The sequence below is a fragment of the Megascapheus bottae genome, chromosome 2 (genome assembly GCF_031878675.1).
Source record: "Megascapheus bottae isolate mThoBot1 chromosome 2, mThoBot2.hap1, whole genome shotgun sequence".
Lineage (NCBI taxonomy): Eukaryota > Metazoa > Chordata > Mammalia > Rodentia > Geomyidae > Megascapheus > Megascapheus bottae.
The window spans coordinates 25,673,002-25,697,245 of record NC_143510.1 but is presented as its reverse complement, the minus strand read 5'-3'; positions in this window follow the sequence as shown (position 1 = coordinate 25,697,245).

The window sequence follows — 24,244 nt, the reverse complement described above, 5'->3', positions numbered from 1 at the left end:
AATCTGGGCCTCCGATTCTACTTTTCTTTCTTTCTTGGTGGTACTAGATTTGAATTCAGGCCTTCACCCTTGCTAGGTAGGCACTCTACTACTTTAAGCCAATTCCTAGCCCTTTTATTCATTTTGTGAATATTTTTTTATACAAGGCCTTGCATTTTTGTCTGGGACTATGCTAGGACCACGGCTTCCTACCTATGCCTTTAGTCATCTAGGGTCATTGAGCCTGGCCCACAATCGTTTTCTTTAATTTAATTTTATTATAAGGGTGATATACAGAGTGGTTCCAGTTAGATAAGTAAGGGAATGAGTACATGTTGTGTTGAACATTGTTACCCCCTCTCTTCTTTTCTCCCACTTTCCCTCCCTCTGCCCCATTGTAAAGTTCATTTAAAACATAGTATAGCTGTTGTATTGGTTCACTTTGTCCTTTGTTTCACCATTTTGTTTTTCCCCTTCCAGTCCCCACCCCAAATCAGATAAACATATATGCAAGACACAAGATACCAAAACCAAAAACAGTGACCCAGAATCTTGATAAATACCAACCACTGGGTGACATCTCTATGTGTCTCTCTCTGGAAAGTCTTTACCATGGCAATCTAAGTAAACAAGTCTAGAGTGATAAATCACTATTGTGGCTGTTTTGCTCTGGCTCTCTAGACCCAGGATATATACTCCTATATTGATTTTAAGTGAACAGCCTGAATTTTACTGTAATGCCCATACAAGCAAGGTTCTGCTCAATGAAGTGGGGGAAGCTGATAGGCAGAAGTCCAGACCCACTTTGGTAAAGCCCATCAGAGAGCCCATGCAAAATAGGACAGTGTGGATACTTCCTTTCCAAGGGCCAGTAAGACACACCTTCCTCCATCCAGCTTTTAGCCCTGTTCACTCTCCAGTACCTTTTTAGTCTTTTTGTCCCAGATCTGAGGAATGAACTCAGGGCCTTTCATTTATTTGCTAGACAATTGTTCTTCTACTGAACTAATTCCCCAACCCCTCCAATATCTTTTTAAAGTAAAAACTATTTCACAATCTTTTTTTAAACTGGGAAAGCTATCGATCAAAAAATAATGATTTTGCTCATTTAGTTCTAAAATTACATGCAAAGAAAACATATCAACAGAGATTTATCATCAAATACCTAAAAACCATTTCTGGTGCTTATCAAATTCTCTTTTTGAGTTTGGCTCAGAATGAGGGATTTCTTCTTTTAGATGAAGTTGAGAAAATCTGGATGTTTGTTGCCTGGAGAGAAATCAACTTGCTGAGCACAAAAATAAATCTCAGGTAAGAAATTACTACACTAAATGTGTTTGAATTCTTTTCAGACTCAACATTTGGGAACGTTTGCTGTCATAAATATTCCAATGAGCACCAAACTGAGTGCTGTTAATGGGAGGTAAATTATACATTTCCATCTTTGACTTACACCTTTCTGTTGTTTGCAAACAAAAGGTGACATTTGGAAAAATAGTTTCTTAAAGCACTACCCCTGAATGTAATGTATTGAACCTACTACGGACATTTCCAATAACCCTCGTGCACTCTGCGCATCCCAGGCTGCTCAGGGCTCACTGTGTCTACCTGTTGCTCGTCTGCACAGAACCACATGCCACAGGGGTCCCAGAAAAGAAGTACAGAGCCCTAGAGTTTAAACCTCCTGAGCAGATGACCTTATGATGACATTAGGAAAGCTTTATGCTGTGGAAACAACTAAAAAAAAACCTCATGAATTCCTAGAGTTACCTAGTAAAAGTGAAACTCTAGTGGTAGAGCACTATCCTTAAATGAAAAGTTCAAGCTCCAGAACCAGCATGTACACACATACACACACACACACACACACACACACACACACACACACACACACACACACATAAATGAATAAATAATCCTACAAACAAGTTAACAAATTTCCTGAAGATGAGAATAGACACAAACAACATTGGTATATAGGAGTTTCACCTTCACTTCTCATGTCTGCTCTGCAATGTTTTGTCTCCGAGACTTGTAATTGCCTCGCAACCATCTGAGTAACCACTCTAGTATAATGTGTTTGGGTGAGCCACCAGTGCCATGTCTGTAATCTTAGGTTCTCAGGAAGCTGAGATCTGAGGACTGTGATTCATAGCTGACCCAGGCAATCTGGGAGACTCTTATCTCCACTTAACCACCAGAAAGTAGAGCTGTAGCTCAACAGAAAGAGCATTAGCCTCGAGGGGAAAAAAACTCTCAGGGACAGTACTTAGGACTTGAGTTCAAGCATCAGGACCAATACACACACACACACACACACACACACACACACACACACACACACACAAGTTGTTGGATTTTGCTTTAGAACAAGCCATATTAAAATCAGGTGGTTTAAAACACCCATTCATTGATACCCTTTCACATGTCTTGGGTATCAATGTATGTGAATTAATGCACCTTCTATCTGGCAAATATCATGTAACCCTTTTATTAATTACAATAAAAATATTTAAAAAAACACCCATTCATTAGGACTCTCAGTCCACAGATATTCTAGAGCTCTTGCCATATCTGATGGCTGCACTGTAGTCATCATAATGTATGCTCTTCACAGTCCGGCCTGTTCACATTACCAGTTCCCAGACAGGGCTGAAGCACACAAGGCCATGGAGATCCACACCTCCTCCCTTTGCTGCATGAGGTTTGCCCAGCCCCAATGGAAGTCCAGCCCTGTTCAAGGTTTGGAGAAATAAATTTAGCTACAAAGTTTCCCAATGTAAAGAGAAGGAATATAAGAAGTGAAAAACAATGCATATTTTTACAATATACTGTAGAAATAAGGCCCCTTTCCAAGCCAAAAACAAGAAGTGTATTTCTTTACAGGGAGTTTAGTTCGGAATGAGCAGCAGAGGGTCTTCACAAATCTAAGCACGTGCATGATAAAGCCAGTCTTCCATCACGAAAGGCAACCACGGTCCCTTCTGCATTGGGCTGCCAGTCCCGTCTTCTCTCCAGCCTCAGACATTCTTTCAGCTCAGCTCATAGGAAGGAGAGTTTGGAAGACAGCGTTTGTTGAAAAAGTAATTTAGGCTGCCTCTGGTCTGGAATGTATCCACCGAGCTGGAAGATTCAGCAGCTACAAAAATAAAACGCTTGATGGACAAATGAATGTTTGGCTCTTTCTAATGGAGTGGGCTGAGGACAGAGGACTGGCAGGAAATGCCAGTAAGAGCATCCATGCCAGGTGTCCCCACCAGGGCCTGCTCCCAACAAAGCCCCCACAGGAAAAGGAGGCCGTGGCAGACGGCAGTGAGCTACCTGTGAAAACAAACACAGAGAAAATGAAAGCTCAGTAACCTAACAGCAATTAGAAAAACCAAAAATAAAACGCCCTGGGTTTAAACAAGCTCAAAAATACTAGTCTTGCTTTTTTAAAAGAAGATTAATGTATGTTGGTAATAACATGAGTGTGTTTCACTCAATGTATTTGGACAAATTGATCTCACTACCATATTCCCATTCCTCTTCTCCATGGCTCTCCTCAAACAACATTTGATGAACTCCATTGTGCTGCATGTATGAGTATATGTAACCACACATACATACACACATACATACATACATACATATGTAACATCCCTCAATCCTCTTCACCAACTAATATCCACTCGCTTTCTCTTCTCACTAGACCTTCTCTGGACAGATCTCACTTTACATTCAGGTCCCATTACCATTTCCAGATCATCACCACCACCATCATCATCATCATCATCATCAATTGCCTCTCACCCATTCAAAATGATAATTGTTTCTTAAAATTAATAATTAATGTATATGCCAATTTCCTTAGTAGCAACAAAAGCAAATAACTCTCACATTTACAGGGCTCATTCCTAAGCTGTCTTCTTCTTTTTCCTCTATTTTCTTTAGGGATACTTTGTAAGGAGATACATATTCACAAATAAATAAAGGAAGGAAGGAAGAGGATAGTAGGGACTAATAAAATTCATTACCCATCACATCTCAGAAACCTGATACATTACTCAATTTTTTGCATCCTCAGCTGGACTGAGAGGAAGTTTAAAACAAGGCAAAGGAAGTCTGAGGGCTTCAGTGTCCATATAATTTCTCCCTTTCCTTCTCTCACTTCTTTAGTGTCTTTTCCTCTTCCCTTGCCCCATTCACAGTGCTTTAGAACAGGAATATTGTACCTAGTACTAGTCAATGAGTCAAACAGAACCAATCTGAGCTCCTGCTCCCCCACCAGAAACTTTCTTCTATAAGCAAAGGATGGAAAATCACAGAAAACAACAGCTCTGGGGCTTCAAAATCCTGAGAACATTGACTATCATTACAGTGGTTCTCTTAATCCCTTAAGTATGGTAGTAAAACTTGCCGCCAGGAATTTTCTCCATGGGGTGCTTACTGAAATACCTCCTATTACTGTAGCGTGATGCCTTTCTTTGCTCTCTGCTTCTGCACTGTAATAGTACATCTAGAGGAGGGCATGGGAGTAAATAACTGTAAGTAACACAAAGTTTGAGACAAAAGCTTCACACTCATAGATTTGGGTGATCCCAGAAAGCAGAAATGAGAGCGTAAGAAAGGACAATGAGGTGGCAAGCTAATGTACTGGTTACTGCTGAACATCTCAAATGTTCCAGAAGCTGTGTAAGGAAACACAGAGGGACTAACACACAGGGCTCTAGCCCCTAATAGCCCACACAGTTGATCTAGCATCTACTCTCCTTACTTTGCTCAGGAGGCTCTGGGGAACTATGCGGACCACAGAGAGACTTAGAGCATGAGACACTCTTGCAGCGACTCTCATCAGTCCTTGAAACATATCAGGCATTGCCTTACCAGAACTTCCAGGCTGTGTCTGTAAATGGCTAATCAGACATTTTCGGCTTTACAAAAAAGCCCTTTCAGGCATCAAAGGAAAACCCACACTCCCCACACCACACACACACACACACACACACACACACACACACACACACACACACACACACACAATGGGCCAGCTGGAGACAGCCACAGGACTATGCATCTCAGGTTCGATAAAGCCAAGTGTATAGCACGATCTACCCAGTGCATCACAAACATCTGCTTACAAGGAACTCCAGTGACTTTGCCATAGTGAGAATGACAGGCTTTTTAGCACTTTGTAACTGATGAAGAGTTCTTCATTTATTTCTCCTTTCATTTATTTCTCACAGCAGGAATACTGGGACTGGGATTTTTATTATGACAGGTTCCTCATAAAGCTCTGAGGATCTGAGAAGTCAAAGGAGTAAAAGTGCCCCATCTTATTTAGAACCCCAGTCTCCTTCTGCCACCTGAAATTACCTTCATCCAAACACCTTTATCAGAATTAACCAAGAGATTCTACATCTTCTGATGTGGAAATGACAGAATTATAATTATTTTAGGCCCACAAACAGCTGATCTAATAATGCTCCAGAGTGGAGTGGGGGGGGGATAGAGAGAGAGAGAAAATTAAAAAGTCCATCAACAGCTGATATTTTCTTACCTTTCAACATATAAATTAGAAATACTGTGTCCAAAAGATAATTAACAAGTTCAAGTTTATCTTAAAATAGCCCCCAGTAAACTCATATGACAATTCCAGCAACAGCATGTTTATTCTTCATGCCAAAAATCCTCCACAGAAATCTGTTGCTGGGAACATTCTGGGACTATGTTCCCATCTGTACAGAGGCTTGCTTTTCTCTGTTTCATGCCAGGGCACTTAATCTAGTCATCATAATAAATTGCTGTTTTCTCTGCCTTTATACAATTACAAATATGCACATCTTAGAGGAGATTGAGATTTCAAGAAAAAAGAACAACCAGCTGTCACCGGTGGCTCACACCTCTAATCTTAACAAATAAGGAGATTGAGACCTGAGGATCATAGTTCAAAGCCAGCCAAGACAGAAAGTCCATGAGATTCTTATCTCCAATTAACTACCTCAAAGCTGGAAGTAGAGCTGTGGCCCAAGTGGTAGAGAAATAGCCTTGAGCACAAAAGCTCAGGGACAAATCCTAGGCCTTGAGTTCAAGTCCCAAAACTGGCACCCAAAAACAAACAAAAAACAAGGTGGAAAAATTCATTAGTAATATTAATAGTATCACTCGGTTGCATTCTTTTATCTTTACTCTTTCAAAAAGGCAAGCAGTAAAGTCTATTTCTTCTGAAATGTCACTGTGTGTTTAAAAAGATTTTAGATGAGATTTACTTCTATCCCTTTTCCTATCTGTAGCAAGTCTTACTCAGCAAATTTACATTTTGCCCAAATATAGCACAATCAGAAATTGCTTTGCTTTGCCTATTGCAAACATGAACCTTTGCTCAGATAAATTAACCTATAAATTTATTGCAAAGAATAGTAAAATGGTAACACAGTTTCTCAAAAAAAAGAGAGGGGTAAATACAGTTTGTAGTTCTGCTAGTATATCATAAGAAAGACACAAGTATTCTCAGTTATTCTTAACAATAAAATGCCCACTATTTTTTTGGTCAAATGGTACCATGGCAGAAAATTCTTATCAAAAGAGAAATGTGCCAGGTCCTGGGGGCTCACATCTATAATTCTAGTTATTTAGAAGGCTGAGCTCCAAGGATCATGGTCCAAAACCAGCCAACACTGAGAGGTTGGTTTCCAATGAACTGGAAAAAAAAAAGGCAGAAGTGGAGTTGTTGTTCAGGTGGTAGACTGCTAGCCTTGAGCAAAAGAAACTTAGGAACACCATCTAGGCCCTAGAGTCAAGCCCTAGGACCCACACTAAAGAGAGAGGGGGGTGGGGAAGATGCACCAATTCAATTCCTGCCTTTTAATGATTATTTCCTATTCCTCCCTTTGATGTATTTTGCAAACCACATCAAGGCTAGAGAGCCTCCTACAACTTCCTCTTGGTGTTTACAGAGTTTACTAGTCTCACTGTTCACCCTTTGATAGCAGAAAGATTCAGTCTACAATAGCAGAAGAGTTATAAGGACGCTTATTAAGAAATTGTTAATAACGAAGTTCTATGGAAAGGAAACACACCAAGTCTGGCACATTTGCACATGACTCTAATATACTGTCTTCGCTGAAGAGAAGCATTCTACCAAAGCAAACAAGAAACTAATTCATTAGCATATTCAAAAGGCTAACTCATATTTATTTTTTCCATATATTTTTATTGTAATTAATAGAAGGGTTATATTATATTCACCAGATAGAAGGTGCATTACTTCACAAACATTGATACCCTTTCTCGTGTCATGGTCCCCATTTCCCTCACCCCTGACCCCCGCTCATCTTGATTTCCCCCCTTCCCTATCCAAGTTCAATTAACCAATTAAGCACATATAAAATATATCAGATAACAAGGTGAAATAACGTAACAATATGAGATAACCAGGGGACAGCAAAAGAGATGAGAGATAACATAGTACATTAAGGACAACATTCACTCATTATATGGCTTTTGTGTCTATATCCTGGAGGTCCTTACATTTAGCATTCATATGGCCTTATGTCTCTAGATTTTGTTCTATTGTAAATCTCTGCTAGGAGAGCCCAACATTTCTACTGATTATGACAAATGAGGGAAACCATTGAGCCTATGTTCCTTTGAGTCTGGCTTACTTCACTTAATATGATTTTTTCTAAGTCTTTCCATTTCCTTACAAATGAGACAATGTCATTTTATCTGACAGCAGCATAGAATTTCATTGTATATAAATACCACATCTTGTTGATCCAATCATCAACTGAGGGGCAGCTGGGTTGGTACCATATCTTTACTATGGTAAATAGTGCTGCAATTAACATAGTTGTGCTAGTGGCTTTAGTAAGTCCTTGTTTTTGGACGATTGGGTAAATGCCAAGTAGTAGAATTGCTGGGTCATAGGAGAGTTCTATGTTTAGTCTTCTGAGGAACTGCCATACTGCTTTCCATAGTAGTTGAACAGCTAACTCATATTTATTTGAAACTCAGTTAATATCAAGCTATTATTTTTCTCTCGCAATATGCTTAACAACATTTCACAAATCACTTGAAGATGGCATATATGGATCATCTGGCCTACCCTAAAAGCTTCTAAGATAAGGAATTCTCAAGGAAGTCCAATCCTGGGACTGAGAATCCATCATTTTTCATAGTGAAAAGAAACAATATATGATTTTAATAGTTGGAAAAGCAAAGATGCATAATTTCCTCTGAAAAGCGTAACAGCAGGAATCCTTACTGTTCTCTGCATGGAACCATAAGATATTATCTTACACCCATGTATTCTAATTGAAAAGTATACTTTGTACAATCATCATAGAAATATTTCTGTGACATACTTGCCTATGACAAAAGACACAGAAATATGTCATCTCACATGGGTAAAATATCAAGAAGTTTACAGCCTTCCAGTATGCTAAGATCTAGACCCTCACAGATTATGACCTCGTCTTTCACCACATAATAATTCCATGGTCCTCTCTGAAGACGAAATACTGAGGCAGCCTTCATCATTATGGAAACCAGATGATTAGAGCAGTGCTAGACACGTACATTGGTCTCTCAAGAACTGTAGTTGGAAAGAAGCCATTCTAGTTTTCTCATAGTTATCTGAAAAAATATGAAATTCAATCTCATATCCAATTTGAATACACACTCTCATTAGTATGGTAAGAGCAGCATATGATGACTGAAAAAGTCCATTTCTGGAGCTAAGGTAGAAAATCATTGCCACTCTACCAGAGTTGTACCTCCATCCTTCTCCTATATGGAGAACAATTCTGGTAAAATTTGTGCCTAGTATGAAAAGCTCCTGGGTTTTTTCCACAGTACTTCACACATAGACAATTACACAGACACATATGTACAGGGAATGGGGAGTGAAGAGGAGAAGGAGAAGGAGGAGGAGGAGGAAGAAGAAGAAGAAGAAGAAGAAGAAGAAGAAGAAGAAGAAGAAGAGGAGGAGGAGGAGGAGGAGGAGGAGGAGGAGGAGGAGGAGGAGGAGGAGGAGGAGGAGGAGGAGGAGGAGGAGGAAGATAAGAAAGAGGAAAAGGAGGAGGAGGAGGAGGAAAGGAAGACGAACAGGAAAACCGGAAGAGGAGGGGACCCTTCAACAAAAATATTCAAAAATATATATATAACTAGTGAATGGCTGTATGTGGTGGTGAATATCTATAGTTTCACGCTGGTGAGGCTGAGGCAGAAAGTTATTGAGATCCTGTCTCAAAAAAATGGGGTCAGTGGCCCAAGGACATGGTTCAGTTCATGTACCTAGTATAAGTGTCTCAGTTGAATTCACAGTACCACCAAAAAATAACCCCCCTCCCAAAGTACATGGTCACTGCAAAGATGTCAGACACCTATGATGGTTCCACATTGCAGGATGAAGCACAGGTGCAGGAAAGCAAAAAGCAAATCAGTCTGCAAAGATGGTGGCCTCAGACACTGCCCAAAGTCTTACCCAACACTATGTGGGTCAGACTACCGAAATTTATCAGATTATACATGAATGTCCTTCTCTCAACACAAAAGAACCAGCATTTTCCCCCAAGGTTTGAAGCTAAAGATTAAAGCAACTTCCTGGTTAGACCAAAATTTTTTGGAATTCATATGCCTTAGCTTTAAAAGTCATGCTAATGTATTCTCTAGTCTACAAAATACCCATGTTTGCTTTGATGTTTTCCAATGTTTCTTAATGAGCACTTGAAATTGATACAAGAGCAAAGCTGGATACAGAAAGGTTGTCTCCTATTCATCTGTTGGCTTTATATATCACCAAGTATTTATGAAGCCCCTACCATGTTCCAGGCAAAGAGTTTTCCTGTTGAGTTTTGTGAGAGCAATGAGCAGCCATATGAAGGTTTACAAACAATACTATAAGCTGGCTTCTCTAGGAGCAGTTACAGAGTTTGGTGTGCAAGATGTTTATAAGAAAAGGAAAGAAAGAAGAGGGTTCACAAATAAGAAGGAACAGTTAAGCCAGGATGAAGACCCAATAAAGCCTCTCCAACCCCGTAGGAAGCTCAAGAGCACCTCACAGTTGTCCTGCATGAAATCTCACTCCCACAGGCTGTCACCCATGTGAGATGGAAGGGAAGTAGGGATGCCAGGGGAGGTGACAACAGCTGAAGTACACTGGGAAGAAACGAAGGGCTGAGGAAGTTTGCTCCACAGCCCGCCCAGCTGTCCAGGGTAAAGTTGTCCTCTTGGAAGAGATCTCATATCCTCCATAGGTGGCATATGACTTGAGCACATTGGCTTTAGGATGACCTTAGGAGCTGCTAGAAAGAAGGGTTGCTACTCCCTTCCTGCCCCTTGGCCTTACATTTTAATGTGTGAAGTCAAGGAAAAGCAGACAGAGATGGAGCAAGCTGGTGAAATGGAGAGGTGCTAGCCCACCATGCCTTCCACCACACCCACACCCTGAATTGCACTTTCAGTGGTTCACTCAGCACCATCACCTACACTGTCTCATTGTTTGACACTCCAGCAAATCCACATAACTACCTTATACCAGAATTCAATCTGAGCACATTGGATTGCTGCTCAGAGCAGGTAGGTCTCAGAGCACCATCTGATCCTCCTGCACAAGAGGAGTCTCCTGTCCCCAGACTCAAGGTTCTCCTTTCACCTTTTCTGCCAGGAACCCTCATCCCTGCCTGTGGTCATCATTTCTTCCCTTTAATCTCCGTCTCTAGGCTTTCAAATCCTGTATCCTCAGGCAAGCGTGAAGATGAAAGTGGCCTTATTTCTTGCCTGAAGTTTTCTTTCTTTTTTGGCACTTCCCAATTCTATTTACAGTATTATCTAGGAAGGATACAATGAGGCTATTGGAATTTTATGGATGGGCTTTGTGTAGACCAACCTGAAACCTCAGACAGCAGAAGTTCCATATTCTTGATTTAAGAGTCTAACACCTACCTTGCACTATTGAAAAGGCTCAATTAGGAAATATACTATAGATATCTACATATAAATTGGCATTCCTTGACCTGCCCATAATCAAACCATCTTTGGACTCTCTTGGGAGTGGTAATGGGTAGAAAATAGGTCTGTTCCCTATAGTACTAGAAGTTTCTTCGCCCAAAATAATTTCTGCCTAAATCCAATAGGGATCAGGGGTACACAATTACACTGAAGAGTATTTCTAGAACTAGCTAGCTTGCAGAACAGAGATCAGGGCCTGTCATGGAATGGACTATTTCACTCTCATATCAAGGTTCCCCAGAAAGACAGGATCAATAATACATGTTATATATGTAAATAGCCAGAGGAGAGGGAAAGAAAAGATGTTTATGTTAGGAAGTGACTCATGTTGTTATTGATACTGGCAATTCCAAACTCAGGAGATTGTCAACATTCCTCAGACATAGAGAAGAGCTCAGCTGTAGTTGTAAGCGTATTTGCTGGCAGACTACTATCAACACTGGAAAGTCAGTCTTCTCAATAAGGCATTTGACATTATCTACCCTATTTCTCAAAATACTAGTATCATCTAGAATTTAAAAAACACTCTCTAACAAAAGCCATATAATGAGTGATTGTTGTCCTTAATGTACTATGTTATCTCTCATCTCTTTTGCTATCCCTTGGTTATCTCATGTTGTTACAATATTTCACCTTGTTATCTGATATATTTTATATATGCTTAATTGGTTATTTGAAATTGGATAGGGAAGGGGGAAATCAAGATGAGCGGGAGGGGGGGCAGGGGAGGAGGGAGGAAAATGGGGACCATGTCATGAGAAAGGATATCAATGTTTGTGAAGTAATGCACCTTCTATCTGGTGAATATGATGTAACCCTTCTATTAATTACAATTAAATATTTATGGAAAAAAACACCCTCTATAAAACATGCATATCAGATGAAGTATCTGGGTAGTGTAGTCTAACCAAATAAAATTAGCCATTATGATGATTATTATTATACAGTATAACATACAATAAAATACAATGCAATAGAAAATATAATTTGTAACAGATAAATACATATACATAAAAATAAATACAATGTATAATACAAAATAAATATACATATAAAATAAAACAATATACAATAAATACATATAAATAAAATAAAATGTACAATAAATACAATGCATTTCATATCATAGGAATCTAATATAAGAACTAGTTTATACTGGGGTCGGTGGTTCACACCTGCTACCCTAGCTATTTTGGAAGCTGAATTCTGAGAATTGTGATTCAAATCCAGCTGGGCAGCAAAGTAAGCTGTGGCTGAAGTGATGGAAGGCTAGCCTTCAGCAAAAAAAGCTCAGGGCCTCTAAGTTCAAGCCCCAGGACCCACACACACACAAAATTACATTATTGCCAGACAAAGTTACTTTATTTGGGTTTGGGAATGTTTTTAGCCTGCGAGAGTTCTTGACCATGAGTAAACAGAAACTGATTTTGGTTGCCTAAATCCAAAGATAAATTACTGGAAGACTTGAAGAGATTATAGAATCAACAAAAACTTAGGAGACTAAACTAGCAAAATGGAAAAGACCCAAGATGGTCAAGGACGTTATAGAGCCAAAGACACCCCAGTTACCACAGGCACAACATCTCTAGATATCACCACCACCCTAATGGGGTACACTGGACATCACGGTCATCACCCTTGTGACATTCATCCGAGGCTGAAAGTCACAGAAAAACACTAGATAGCCCAAGCCTGAGTCACATACCCTCTGTCACCCCACGGAGAAAGAATACTGAATATTTTTGGCTGCCATGATATGAGATAGCATTCAACATGATTCATTCCCTGGTGAATTCTAAAAAAGTAGAATATCTGCATGGTTGTAGCCAATGGCATGAAGAATAAATATACCCAATGTTGAATCAAGACGTATCAAGTCTTCCTAAATAATTTTTTCTGCTCCATATGTGTCCTCCTTTCTGAAGGAAAAAAAAAAGGTATGAAGACAGCATGGCAACTCCAAAGCGATTCCAATTGGGGGATACAAACCAGAATCTTTTTTTTTCATATTTCTCCCCTTTGCCAAGCCTGAACTTAACAATCTTGAGGCCAAGAAGTCAACGCAGTGCAGGCAATATTTAGACATAGTGTGTTTTTAACCCAATGCACTGATCAGAAGTTCATCTCACAAGAAATCCATGTGTTGTACAGCATTGCTTTAGCTATGTCTCTAAGAAAACCATTTGTCCAATAGAATGTACATTAAAAGGACTATTATGCAAATTAGAAATAGGAAAAAGAGATAATATCACTACTCTACTGGATTTTACATCTCATGGAAAAAGCCAGGAAAACAATGGTTATCAGTCATGGGGCTTGAACTTAGCACCTGAGAATTGTCCCTGAGCTCTTTTGCTCAAGGCTAGTGCTCTATCACTTTGAGCCACAGCTCTATTTCTGGTTTTTGAATGGGGAATGTTCTATCTAGGCTGGCATCAAACTGTGATCCTCAGATCTCAGCCTCTTGATTAGCTAGGATTATAGGCATGAGCCACTAAGACCAGGCAAGTCAGAAAAAAAATTTTTTTTCCATCATAAATCTGTCAAGTGATGCTAAGGGCCATCCATGCAAAACTCAAGGCAGTTAAAAATGATTAAAATATATTGGAAGATGTTATTTAATGTGATGACATTAGCCCTATTCTCTAAGATGATATCAGAGCCTGAATATCTGAAGGAAGACTAATCCAGAGCACAGATTGAGCAAGTACACGGGCCCTGGAGTGAAATGCATTTGCCATGTTTTAAATAGCAAGTAAGTCTGTATGGCTGGAAGGTAATGAGGCCCCGGGACAGGAATGGGAGGTGCCCTCCACTGGAAGGGCAGAAGGGACCATGTCATATAGCACTGGTAGGCCATCTTCAAGGGCTAACAAGTTTGTAGTTTCTTTCTACAAAAATTTAGAATTTTAGCCAGGGAATAAAGGTCTGTGACTTGTGTTTCTGCAGGGTTAATATAACAGCTATGTTGAGAAAAAAACTGCAGGACAAAGACAAGAACATGGAGAGTATAATAATGTTGGTCCCAGTGTCAAAAAATGGCCTAGGTTCTTTGTAGCAGAGGCAGTGAAACATAGTCAGCTACGACTACAGTTTTGGATACAAAAGCTCCACTTTTGAAGGAGGAGCCAAGAGGATTTTACTGATAGATGTGGGATGTGAAACAAAGAAGATAGACTATGACGACATCAACGTTTTTGAGCAGAGCAACAGTGATAATAGATTTACCAGCAAATGGACTGGGAGAAGACTGGAGAGTGGGGACATTGAGATAAAGGTATTATTATAGGATACATGAAATTTAAGATGTCTATTAGACATCCAAGTGTAGGAGGTAAGAGTTCATGTAGTAAAGGAATGCGGACAGAGTAGCCAGGAATGGGCAGAAAACCAAATGGCAATGATGTGTTGTTGTGTGGCAAGAGATGAAAGAACATCAAGGATAAGGGCACTGTAAGTGATTCCCAGTAAGTAAAGAACCAACTAAGTTAAGGACTTTGTCTGGTAAGAGGACTAGGATCTTTGGATAGATCATACAGGGGTTATTGGTAGCCATTATGATGTAGTTTAATCCTGACTGGAGAAAATCCAAGAACAAGTGCAAGGGAAAGAAGTAGAAAAAAACAACAGAAATGTTTTTGAGAAGGTGAGCAGAAAAATAGAATGAAGCTAAAAGAAGGTATGGAGTTGAGAGAAAATGAGTTGGTTATATGCTGGTGGAAAGATGCAAACATTCTTTTCCTACTCCTCTTTATCTTAGGGAAATAAAATCTTAGGGGTGAGTAGTACACAAAGAAGGAGATGTTAAAATGTAAGGACAAAAGGAAAAAATGTGTGTGGCAAAAATCATTTGTTCATTATCCATTCTGTCTCTTCTTCTCTCTATCTTAATAAGAGATCCACTATTTTTTCTTATCATAGACTGTGTTACCCAGAAGAAAGATTATATTTTCTGTCATTCCTTATAATTAATTAAATCTGCCCAGCTGAAGTCTGACAAAGGAAAAGCATTTGGAAATATCATGTGAAACCACCAAAAACAGTCCTTAGGGGGAACCATGTCAGTATAAAGTTATCTGTGTGTTTCTTGCCTACCTTTCTGATCCTGGGGACTTAGATGCTATGACCATGTCCCAGCAGCCATATTGGTCACCTTCAGGAAGTTGTGGCGCTTTGGGAAGCTCCTTGGAAGAGTATAAAGCTAGTGTCACAAGGGAATCCAAATCATATTTGGCCATATTGCCAAGATTGCCTATCTGTGAGAAGCTTGGATGAATGCTACATGAATAGATAAAGCTAAGGGGAACCCATGGTTGACCCAACTCCCTCCAACCCATAACCACTCTCTCCCTCCACACGCGCAATCACCCAATTTCCATTGTAATCACTTATTGCATTTTACTTATTTCAATAAGACAGAAAGAAAGGTGAAAGGGATTCTTTATGTGTTTATTTTGGTAGTCCTGGGCTCTTATTCCTTGGTCCTGTGTGTGTGCTAAGCAGGTGCACTGCCACCTCTGCCGTGCCCCAGATCTTTTGGTTCAGTTCCTTTTTCCAGATGGCATCTCACATTTTTGCCTGGGAACTGCTTCAAGGATGGTCCACCTAACTATGCCTCCACAGCTAGGGTTACAGATACACACCTCTATGCCACACTTGTTTTGTTGACGAAGCGGGGTGGTCTCACTGTTTTGCCTGGTTTAGCCTCCAGCCTCAACCCTGTGACTCTCTACTTTCAAAGGAGTCATAAATAGTAGTTCAGGATTTGCTCTTATGGCAAGTGTTACTTTGTGAAGGCACAATAAAATTTATTGCGTTTCAATATCTGGATTCGCTGATCAATTTTTAAAGAGATAAACCCTTGTTTTTGAAATCTAGGAAGAAATACGTTTATACCTGTGGTTATTAACATAGAATGTACAAAAACTATGCCACCTGCTGTACTTCTCAAATAGGTTTGTTTTTCTATTTACGCCAGAATCACTTAAAGTTTCTTTTCCTTTTACTTCAAATTTCTTTTTTTTTTTTTTTACTTTTTTTTTTTTGCCAGTCCTGGGCTTGAGCTCAGGGTCTGAGCACTGTCCTTGGACTTTCTCAAGGCTAGAACTCTACCACTTGAGCCTCAGCACCACTTCCGGCTTTTTTCTATGTATGTGGTACCGAGGAATCGAACCCGAGTCTTCATGCATGCTAGGCAAGCACTTTAACCACTAGGCCAAACTCCCGGCCCCTTACTTCAAATTTCTATAGTCCAAGGAGACCTTGCATTTATTCATGATACAGATAAGATCAGGGGTTTTGAATTCTGAGCATGATTTTTTACATTTCAAAAACTGATTATACAATAGAAACACTGGTGAGGAAAAATTCTCACTAGATATGGTATATTTTGACTTCACTCTTTTAACTTACTGGTATACCTAGCAGAATATAAGATGACTTTTCTAGGTTACAAATTCGCTAAATGAATGGATAATTTGAGGTTTAGATGAAATCATATGCCTATTAAATTATGGAGGAATTCAAGTAGAGAGTGATGATTGCTAAGTAACAGTTCTATTTCCTTTACCACTTCACTGGATATAATATTTTTGAAAAACTGTAATTGTTTAGGTGTAGTTCATTGCAAAAGAAAAAAGTTTCATCCCCAAATCAGATGCTTAGCTCTAGGCTACTGTTAATTGTCTCTAAGTGCAGGAGCATTGTTTGCTGGAAATTAACTTTCATTTATAGTTTCTCTGAACACTCCATGACTTTGGGGACTAAAGAAACTTCCAAACTGGCCTTCCAAATCTTTTATGGTCAAACAGGAACTTTAATTTTTTTAAACTCACCTGCTTATATATCCAAGTAGGAGATGACTAGAATTTTACTGTTTATCTTTGTTTATCCATTCTACAGAGGAATTAAGATGGTAAATTATTCACTGAGCTCAAATGGTAAATTAAAAGTGAATGAGAAGTGGGCCCGAGAGTTTGGCCTACTGGTAGAGTGTTTGCCTAGCATGCATGAAGACCCAGTACCACATACATAGAAAAAAAAAACTGGAAGTGGTGCTGAGGCTCAAGTGGCAGAGCTCTAACCTTGAGAAAGTCCAAGGACAGTGCCCAAGCCCTGAGCTCAAGCCCAGGACTGGCAAAAAAAAAAAGTGAATGAGAAGTGGGAAGGAAGGAAGGAGGGAGGGAGGGAGGGAGGGATGGAAGGGAGGAAGGAAGGAAAGAAGGAAAGGAGGGAAAGGAGGGAGAAAAGGACAATATAATCCGATAATATAGCTCAAGCCCTCATCTCACCTACTGCATACAACTTGGCCCCTTCTGTCTAGCAATACACCTATCATAATCTCTAAAATGTTCTTGATAATTACTACAGACTAAAATGCCAATTCAAGTGTCACCTCCTTTTTTTGTTCTGCTGTATCTCAGATATAACACTGTAAAACTAGAAGGTAGGACACCTGCCATCAGAATCAAGTTGCTTTAGAAATAGCTACAGATTTGCCAAATTATAAAACAGTATTGAGTAGGACCCCTGGGTAGACCAGAGAAAACCTCCATCTTGTGTGCTGGCCCCTTTGTCAGAAATAAGCTCATCCTCTCTAAGTGCTAATCTTTGAGGCTAGGGTTTTAATTCAATTGGTAAAGGCCCCGCGTTCAATCCCCAATACTACTGAAAAAAAAATTAAATAGTTCAAAATGCTGACTCTTGGGGTGGAGTTGGAAACATAGAAACTAAGTTGGATTTCAGTTGCAAAAAAATAAAAATAAAAGCATGTAGAATACAGCATTGACTCTCAAATAAGTCTTTCATTTGCTTTAAATCCCTTTGTATCTCTGTGATAAAGAGTGGACATGTAAGTGCTATCTCTTTCCATACAGCTTTAATTGGCTTTTTTTTTCTGTGGGAATACCAATGTTTCCTTCTTTATTTTTAATGTAATTCCTTTTCTCTGTAAAAATGGGTCTTTCTGAGTTTTCCTTTGAATTAAATATAAAATCTTCAGGGCATTGTCACGTATGACAGTTGATTTTTTTTCTTGTGGTACTAGGAATAGAATCCAGGGTCTGTCACATGAATAAAAAGTCTCAACAGATAATTGTCTTAAAACTAGTAGTCATTTTTAAGCATCCAGGCATAAGGCATAAGGAGTAGCTCAATACTCTAAAGTTAATAATGGTGGAGATTCAGTGTGAGGGTCTGGGGAAAGGATGATCCAGAAATCCAGAGACAAGACTAAATGGAAGAGTACTTAGTGACCCTTCTATACATATAAAAAGTTCATTTTTATATCTATAGAAGAGTCAAGAGTTTATCTTTTTCTGAAAGATTTTATCTTTTACTGTGAGCTTTAGTCATTTCTCCATCAGGAAGTACTTTTAATCTAATGGAACTTGCCCATCTCTAACCTGGTAAATTGTAAACTTTGGGGGAGCTGCTGTAATGAATAATTACATGTCATAATTTATTTCCAACGATTAAAAAATAGATACCTTGATGAACAAAGTTTATAAAGAGAGAATGCTGATGGCATGCTAAGAAAATAGAGACTTTGTATTTAATATGTGAACCATTAAAATGCTGCCCTTACTAGTACTTTATAACTGCATCCTCTTGATTCAATTTATTGGCATGACCATGACTCAGAAACTCAATGAGATGCTGAAATTGACAGCAATGGTGTTTGGTTTCACAGCATAATTACTGTGTTAGTTTTCACCTCTCCCAAGTACCTGTGGAGACAGCAGCAAGTCAGTTTTACAGGGTGTGAATCCCATTGAGTAAGTGTTAGATGAAAGGCTTTGAGTGCTTCTGAGCATCTACAAGGGAATGGGAAAGAAGCAGAAAGAGAGAAAAAGAGAGAGACAGAGAGATGAAATGTTTGCATGTACAAACATGTATTTACACAGTATTGAATGTGCATACAATACATGGGTATGTCTAAATGTGTGCACATGTGTCTGTTTGTGTGAATGTGTATGCTTCTTTCTGTGATCAACTAAAACATAATAAAATAAAAAGCAAATGAAATAGCTCGAGATTCTAAAAATAATTATTTGATAGTTGCTTCCTAGTTGCAGGCTTGAAGAGTCATTTCAAATTTGATTAATCAATATGCTATCTTTTTATTTTATTTTATTATCAGGGTGATGTATAGAGGGGTTACAGTTAAATTCATAAGGTAATGAATACATTACTTCTTGAACATTGTTAACCCTTTCCATGTTTGACTCCCACTTTCACTGTACCACCCCCTTCAAAGTTGTGAAGTTCATTTCCAACATAGTGTCTTATTAATATCACTGCTTCACTGGTTCATCCTTTGTCCTTTGTCTCCTCATCTTGATGATGCTATCCTTTTTTAATTGTGTCTTACCTTACTAAACTGCTACCAGTGGCTATATCTACTTTTCTTGCCTTTGCTCCCACTCTTCCCCCAAAGAAAACCTTCCACAGCATGGACATATGACTGTTCCTTGAAGTAGCGCAATTCTGGTCTTCTGCACAATCACCATTCCCCTCATAAAGGGAGTGCCCGCTGAACTGCCACTGAACATTGCTATTCTCCTGCCAATGTAAGCAAACTATTTCTTCTGGTCTCCAGGATCACCTCTTCCATGAAGATTTTCTTAACCATTTCAGCTGGAAATCAATAACATCAGCATCTGTCTTGACACTTACAGCTTTTCTGTACCATGGACTGGGCTAAATCAGAGGGAGTGAGGATTGCCAGGAGACTTGGATCTATTGCCAGAAGAACAAATCCTTTATGGATTTCAAAACAATTAAGAAAAAGACACCAGAGACAGGCTGGAGTCCAAATGTCAGCTTTTTGCTAGCAAGGCTGGACTAGAGATCACTGGTTAGATTGAGGATGAAAGCAAGCAACCTATTACCACCCCATGGTTTCAATGAATTTACCTCGCAGCACTGGAGCAAAGAAACCCTGCCAAGTCTGTGTGCCCACAAAACAGTAGGAGAATGCGATTACATATGCATCCCTTAAGTAGACTGAGGTATGCAAGCACAGGAACTTTTTGGAAAGCAGTAATGGCAGAAGTAGAGAAAGGGGCCAAAGCCACTTATGAGAGTCTGGTAATATCTAATTCATATGATGTGAAACCACAGAATAAGTCAGAAAGTCAATGTAATGTATTACATAATGTATGTGCAAGGGTACTGGTTCATTTCATTCCACTTCTGGGATATTTTCTTCCCTCCTGGTTAATAAAACAATGTGTGTGTGTGTGTATGTGTGTGTGCGTGTGAGTGTGTGTGTGTATGTGTGTGTGCGTGTGAGTGTGTGTGTGTGTGTATGTGTGTGTGCGTGTGAGTGTGTGTATGTGTGTGTGCGTGTGAGTGTGTGTGTGTATGTGTGTGTGCGTGTGAGTGTGTGTGTGTGTGTGTGTGAGAGAGAGAGAGAGAGAGAGAGAGAGAGAGAGAGAGAGAGAGAGAGAGAGAGAGAGAGAGAGAGAGAGAGAGCACCTCTGCAGGGTTTTGGCAGCACCAGTTATGAAGCTGTCAGAGGCCAATAGTGTCAGAATTCCTTGAAAATTGGGAGCTTTGTTTAAGGTGGGTATTTGATTAGAGCAAGGTAAGAATTGCAATACAACAATCCAAGACTGATGGAAACAGATAAAGGACTATTCTAAGGATTCGAAGAACCTTCTGAGATCTTATGTTACTAGATATCTCTAATCTTCCTATTTTTCTCTATTCTTCCTGCGGATGCCACACTAACAATAAAATCTCCTCACCCTCATGTCTCTCCCCAATTATCTTTTATTTTTTTGCCAGTCCTGGGCTTGGGCTCAGGGCCTGAGCACTGTCCTTGGATTTTCTCAAGGCTAGAGCTCTACCACTTGAGCCTCAGCACCATTTCTGGCTTTTTTCTATGCATGTGGTACCTAGGAATCGAACCCAGGTCTTCGTGCATGCTAGGCAAGCACTCTACCACTAGGCCAAACTCCCAGCCTCCCCAGTTATCTTTATGTGATAGGTGGTCAAGTGGAGTCCATTGGAATGTCCCATCCCCAGCCAAGGCTTTTGCCCTAAATTCTATCATAATAGGCTAGCATTTTCATGCTTTATAAAGTATAAGCGAAAAGAATTTAAGGGATGAGCCTTTGCTAATGAAAGAGACCCAGAGTTTCATAAGCATAGGAACCTTATTCATCCATGCACAAAAGACTGCACATTCGACTCCAAAAGGACTTGGGGGAATCTGAGGGATACTATATTATAAGCAAACCTGTAATTTGTAGCCAAGATTATACCATAGTTCATAAATGTATCAAAAACCAGGTCTGTCTTCAAGAATCTTTTCCACAGAAAAGCGAAGTAAATTTAATCACATCCCACACTTTTACTATAAGGAAATCTCAAGGAGAAAATGTTGTATTAAGTTGGTTTACCACAGACCCCTCATCAAAAAGGATCTTAGGAAATGCCATTTAAAAAGTTTGTTACCACAATGGAATTTTATGCTGCTGTCAGAATGATATCACTCCATTTGTAAGGAAATGGAAAGACTTAGAAAAACTCATATTAAGTGAAGTAAGCCAGACTCAAAGGAACTTAGGCTCAATGGTTTCCCTCAATTGTCATAATCAGTAGAAACCTTGGGCTCTCCTAGCAGAGATTTACAATAGAGCAAAACCTAGATACATAAGTCCATATAGGATGAGGCTAAATGAAAGGACCTCCAGGATATAGAAACAAAAGCCATATAATGAGTGAATGTTGTCCTTAATGTGCTATGTTATCTCTCATCTCTTTTACTATCCCTTGGTTATCTCATATTGTTACAATACTATACCTTGTTATCTGACATATTGGATATATGTTTATTTGGTTATTTAAAATAGGATAGAGAAGGGGGGAAAACAAGATGAGGGGCAGGGGTGAGGGAAGGGAAATGGGGACCAAGACATGAGAAAGGGTATCAATGTTTGTGAAGTAATGCACCTTCTATCTGGTGAATATAATGTAACCCTTCTATTAATTACAATTAAAATATCTGAAAAAAAAGTTCATTACAATATAGGGTTGTACTCAAGGTGATGGTATTGCTGTCTTGTCTTCAAGAACACTAGGATTTTCTGAATGGAAATAACCAGAATACTAAGAGCAAGATTATAGTTTCTTAGGGTCTATTTCCACATTGTAAATTTTGATGACCTATCACTAGATGATTGGTCTGATCAAAGCAGAACTGATTTAGTTGAGCAATACTCAACCTTCAATGCTCTAGCATTAATCAACTTTATTACTTTAAAAAATGTTAAAATATCCAGCTCTTCCAATATAAAGACTATTAATTGAGACTAAGAGGACCCATAGTCATGAGTTTATGCCTTCCTTGGTATTTAATAGGACATTAGCAATTGTCAATTAAGCTTTAATGATGGTATTAAAATGCAAACCAGGGTAACTCAAATACTTTTCTATAACTTGGAAGCAGAACTTTTATTGTACAGAACAAAATCTATTGAAACAATCTTTATACATAAACTGCAATTGAATAATTTGCATAAAACAGATTAACTTTAAGATTTACGAAGTGTTTTACCATAATTTCCTCACTTAGTCCATATTGATACGCTATAATATAAGCTATGGGATGAACTGTTTAAATTTCCCATTGTATAATCTAAAGCCAAAATGTAACACAAACAGTACTAATTCTAATAGTGAATAAGTACTATCTTAAATCTACACAATAAGCCATCATGTTTTTTATTCTTGATTAACCTACAATTTCCTAGAGAACAGAACTATGTTTTCATGATTTTGTATATAAATTATATATGAATACCTCAACAACATTACATTATGTGTAACCTATTTGTATATCACTCTGACAATAAAATTAAATTTAAAAACAAAGGAAAACGCTGTATTACGTGGGCAAATACAGCTGAAATACAAAGAGAAAGGTGAATAAGTACCTTTATCTAGTCAACCTCATAATCATCAGAGAAAGATAAAGGTTGAAATTGACATTTAAAACAAATGTAAGTTAACTTTCTAAATAAGTTATTTTTAAATCAGTCAGTTTCTGGTTGGGAGTGTAGTTTAAGTGTTAGAATACCTGCCTGGCAAGTGTTAAGGACCTCAGTCCAAACCCCAGTACTGCCAAAAGAAAAATTTTTAACTAGTTTGTTCCACTTACACTTTGAGTATTTTGCAGGTTTATGATCTATAACAATAATAAATAAAATATTTTAAAATAACATTTTAAACTATGGATTCAAAGCCTGGTGTAGTGATACACATCTGTAATTCCATCTGCTCAGGAGGCAGAGGCAAAAAGATCATGTTTGTGGCCAATCAAGCCAAAGTTAGCAAGATCCTACCTAAAAATAAAATACAAGCCAGGTGCCAGTGGCTTATGCTTGGGATCTTAGTTAGCTATTCAGGAAGCTGAGTTCTGTTCAAAGTGAGCCCAAGCAGGAAAGGCCATAAGACTGATCTCCAATTACCATCCAAAAAAAGCCAGAAGTAAATTGGTGGCTCAAGTGGTGGAGTTCCAGCCTTGAGCACAAAAGCTCAGGGACAAGCCCATGCTCTGAGTTCAAACCCTGAGACCAGCACACACACACCAGTGAAAGACATTGAGGTTCTATCTAGCTCACTGTAGTCATCAAGAAAACAAACAACAGCAAATGCTGGTGAGGGTATGGGAAAAAGGAACCCTTTCATATTGTTGGTGGAAAAGTAAATTAGTATAATCACTATGGAAATCCGTATGGACTTTTCTTTAAAAATTAAAACTAGAAGTAATGTATGATCTGGTTATATCTGGTCTGGTTCATATCTAAAGGAGTCAGAGTCACTCAACATTTATATATACCTCAACATTTTTGCTTATTTCAGCACTACTCACAATCACAAAGTTAAAGAATCACCCTAGATACCCATCGATGGAATGAATAAAAGAATGTAGGTCTAATGTGAGTGGGGCTTCTAATCCCAGTTTCTTGTGAGGCTGAGATCCAAAGGATTACAGTTGAATGTGAGCCTAGGTAAAGTTGGCAAGACTGTCTCAACAAATAAACCAGCCATTGTTGTATGTACCTGTAATCCATGCTGTGGAGGAGAAGGCATAGATAGGGATAATAACTCAGGCAAACCCACTCACAAAAGCACAGCGGCAGACAATAAATAAAAATAAAACAAGAAGGTGGGCTCTGTGGCCCATACCTATAATTCTAACTACTCAGGAGGCTAGGATCTGAGAATCAAGATTCAGAGTTAGCCTAGCCAGATAAAACTG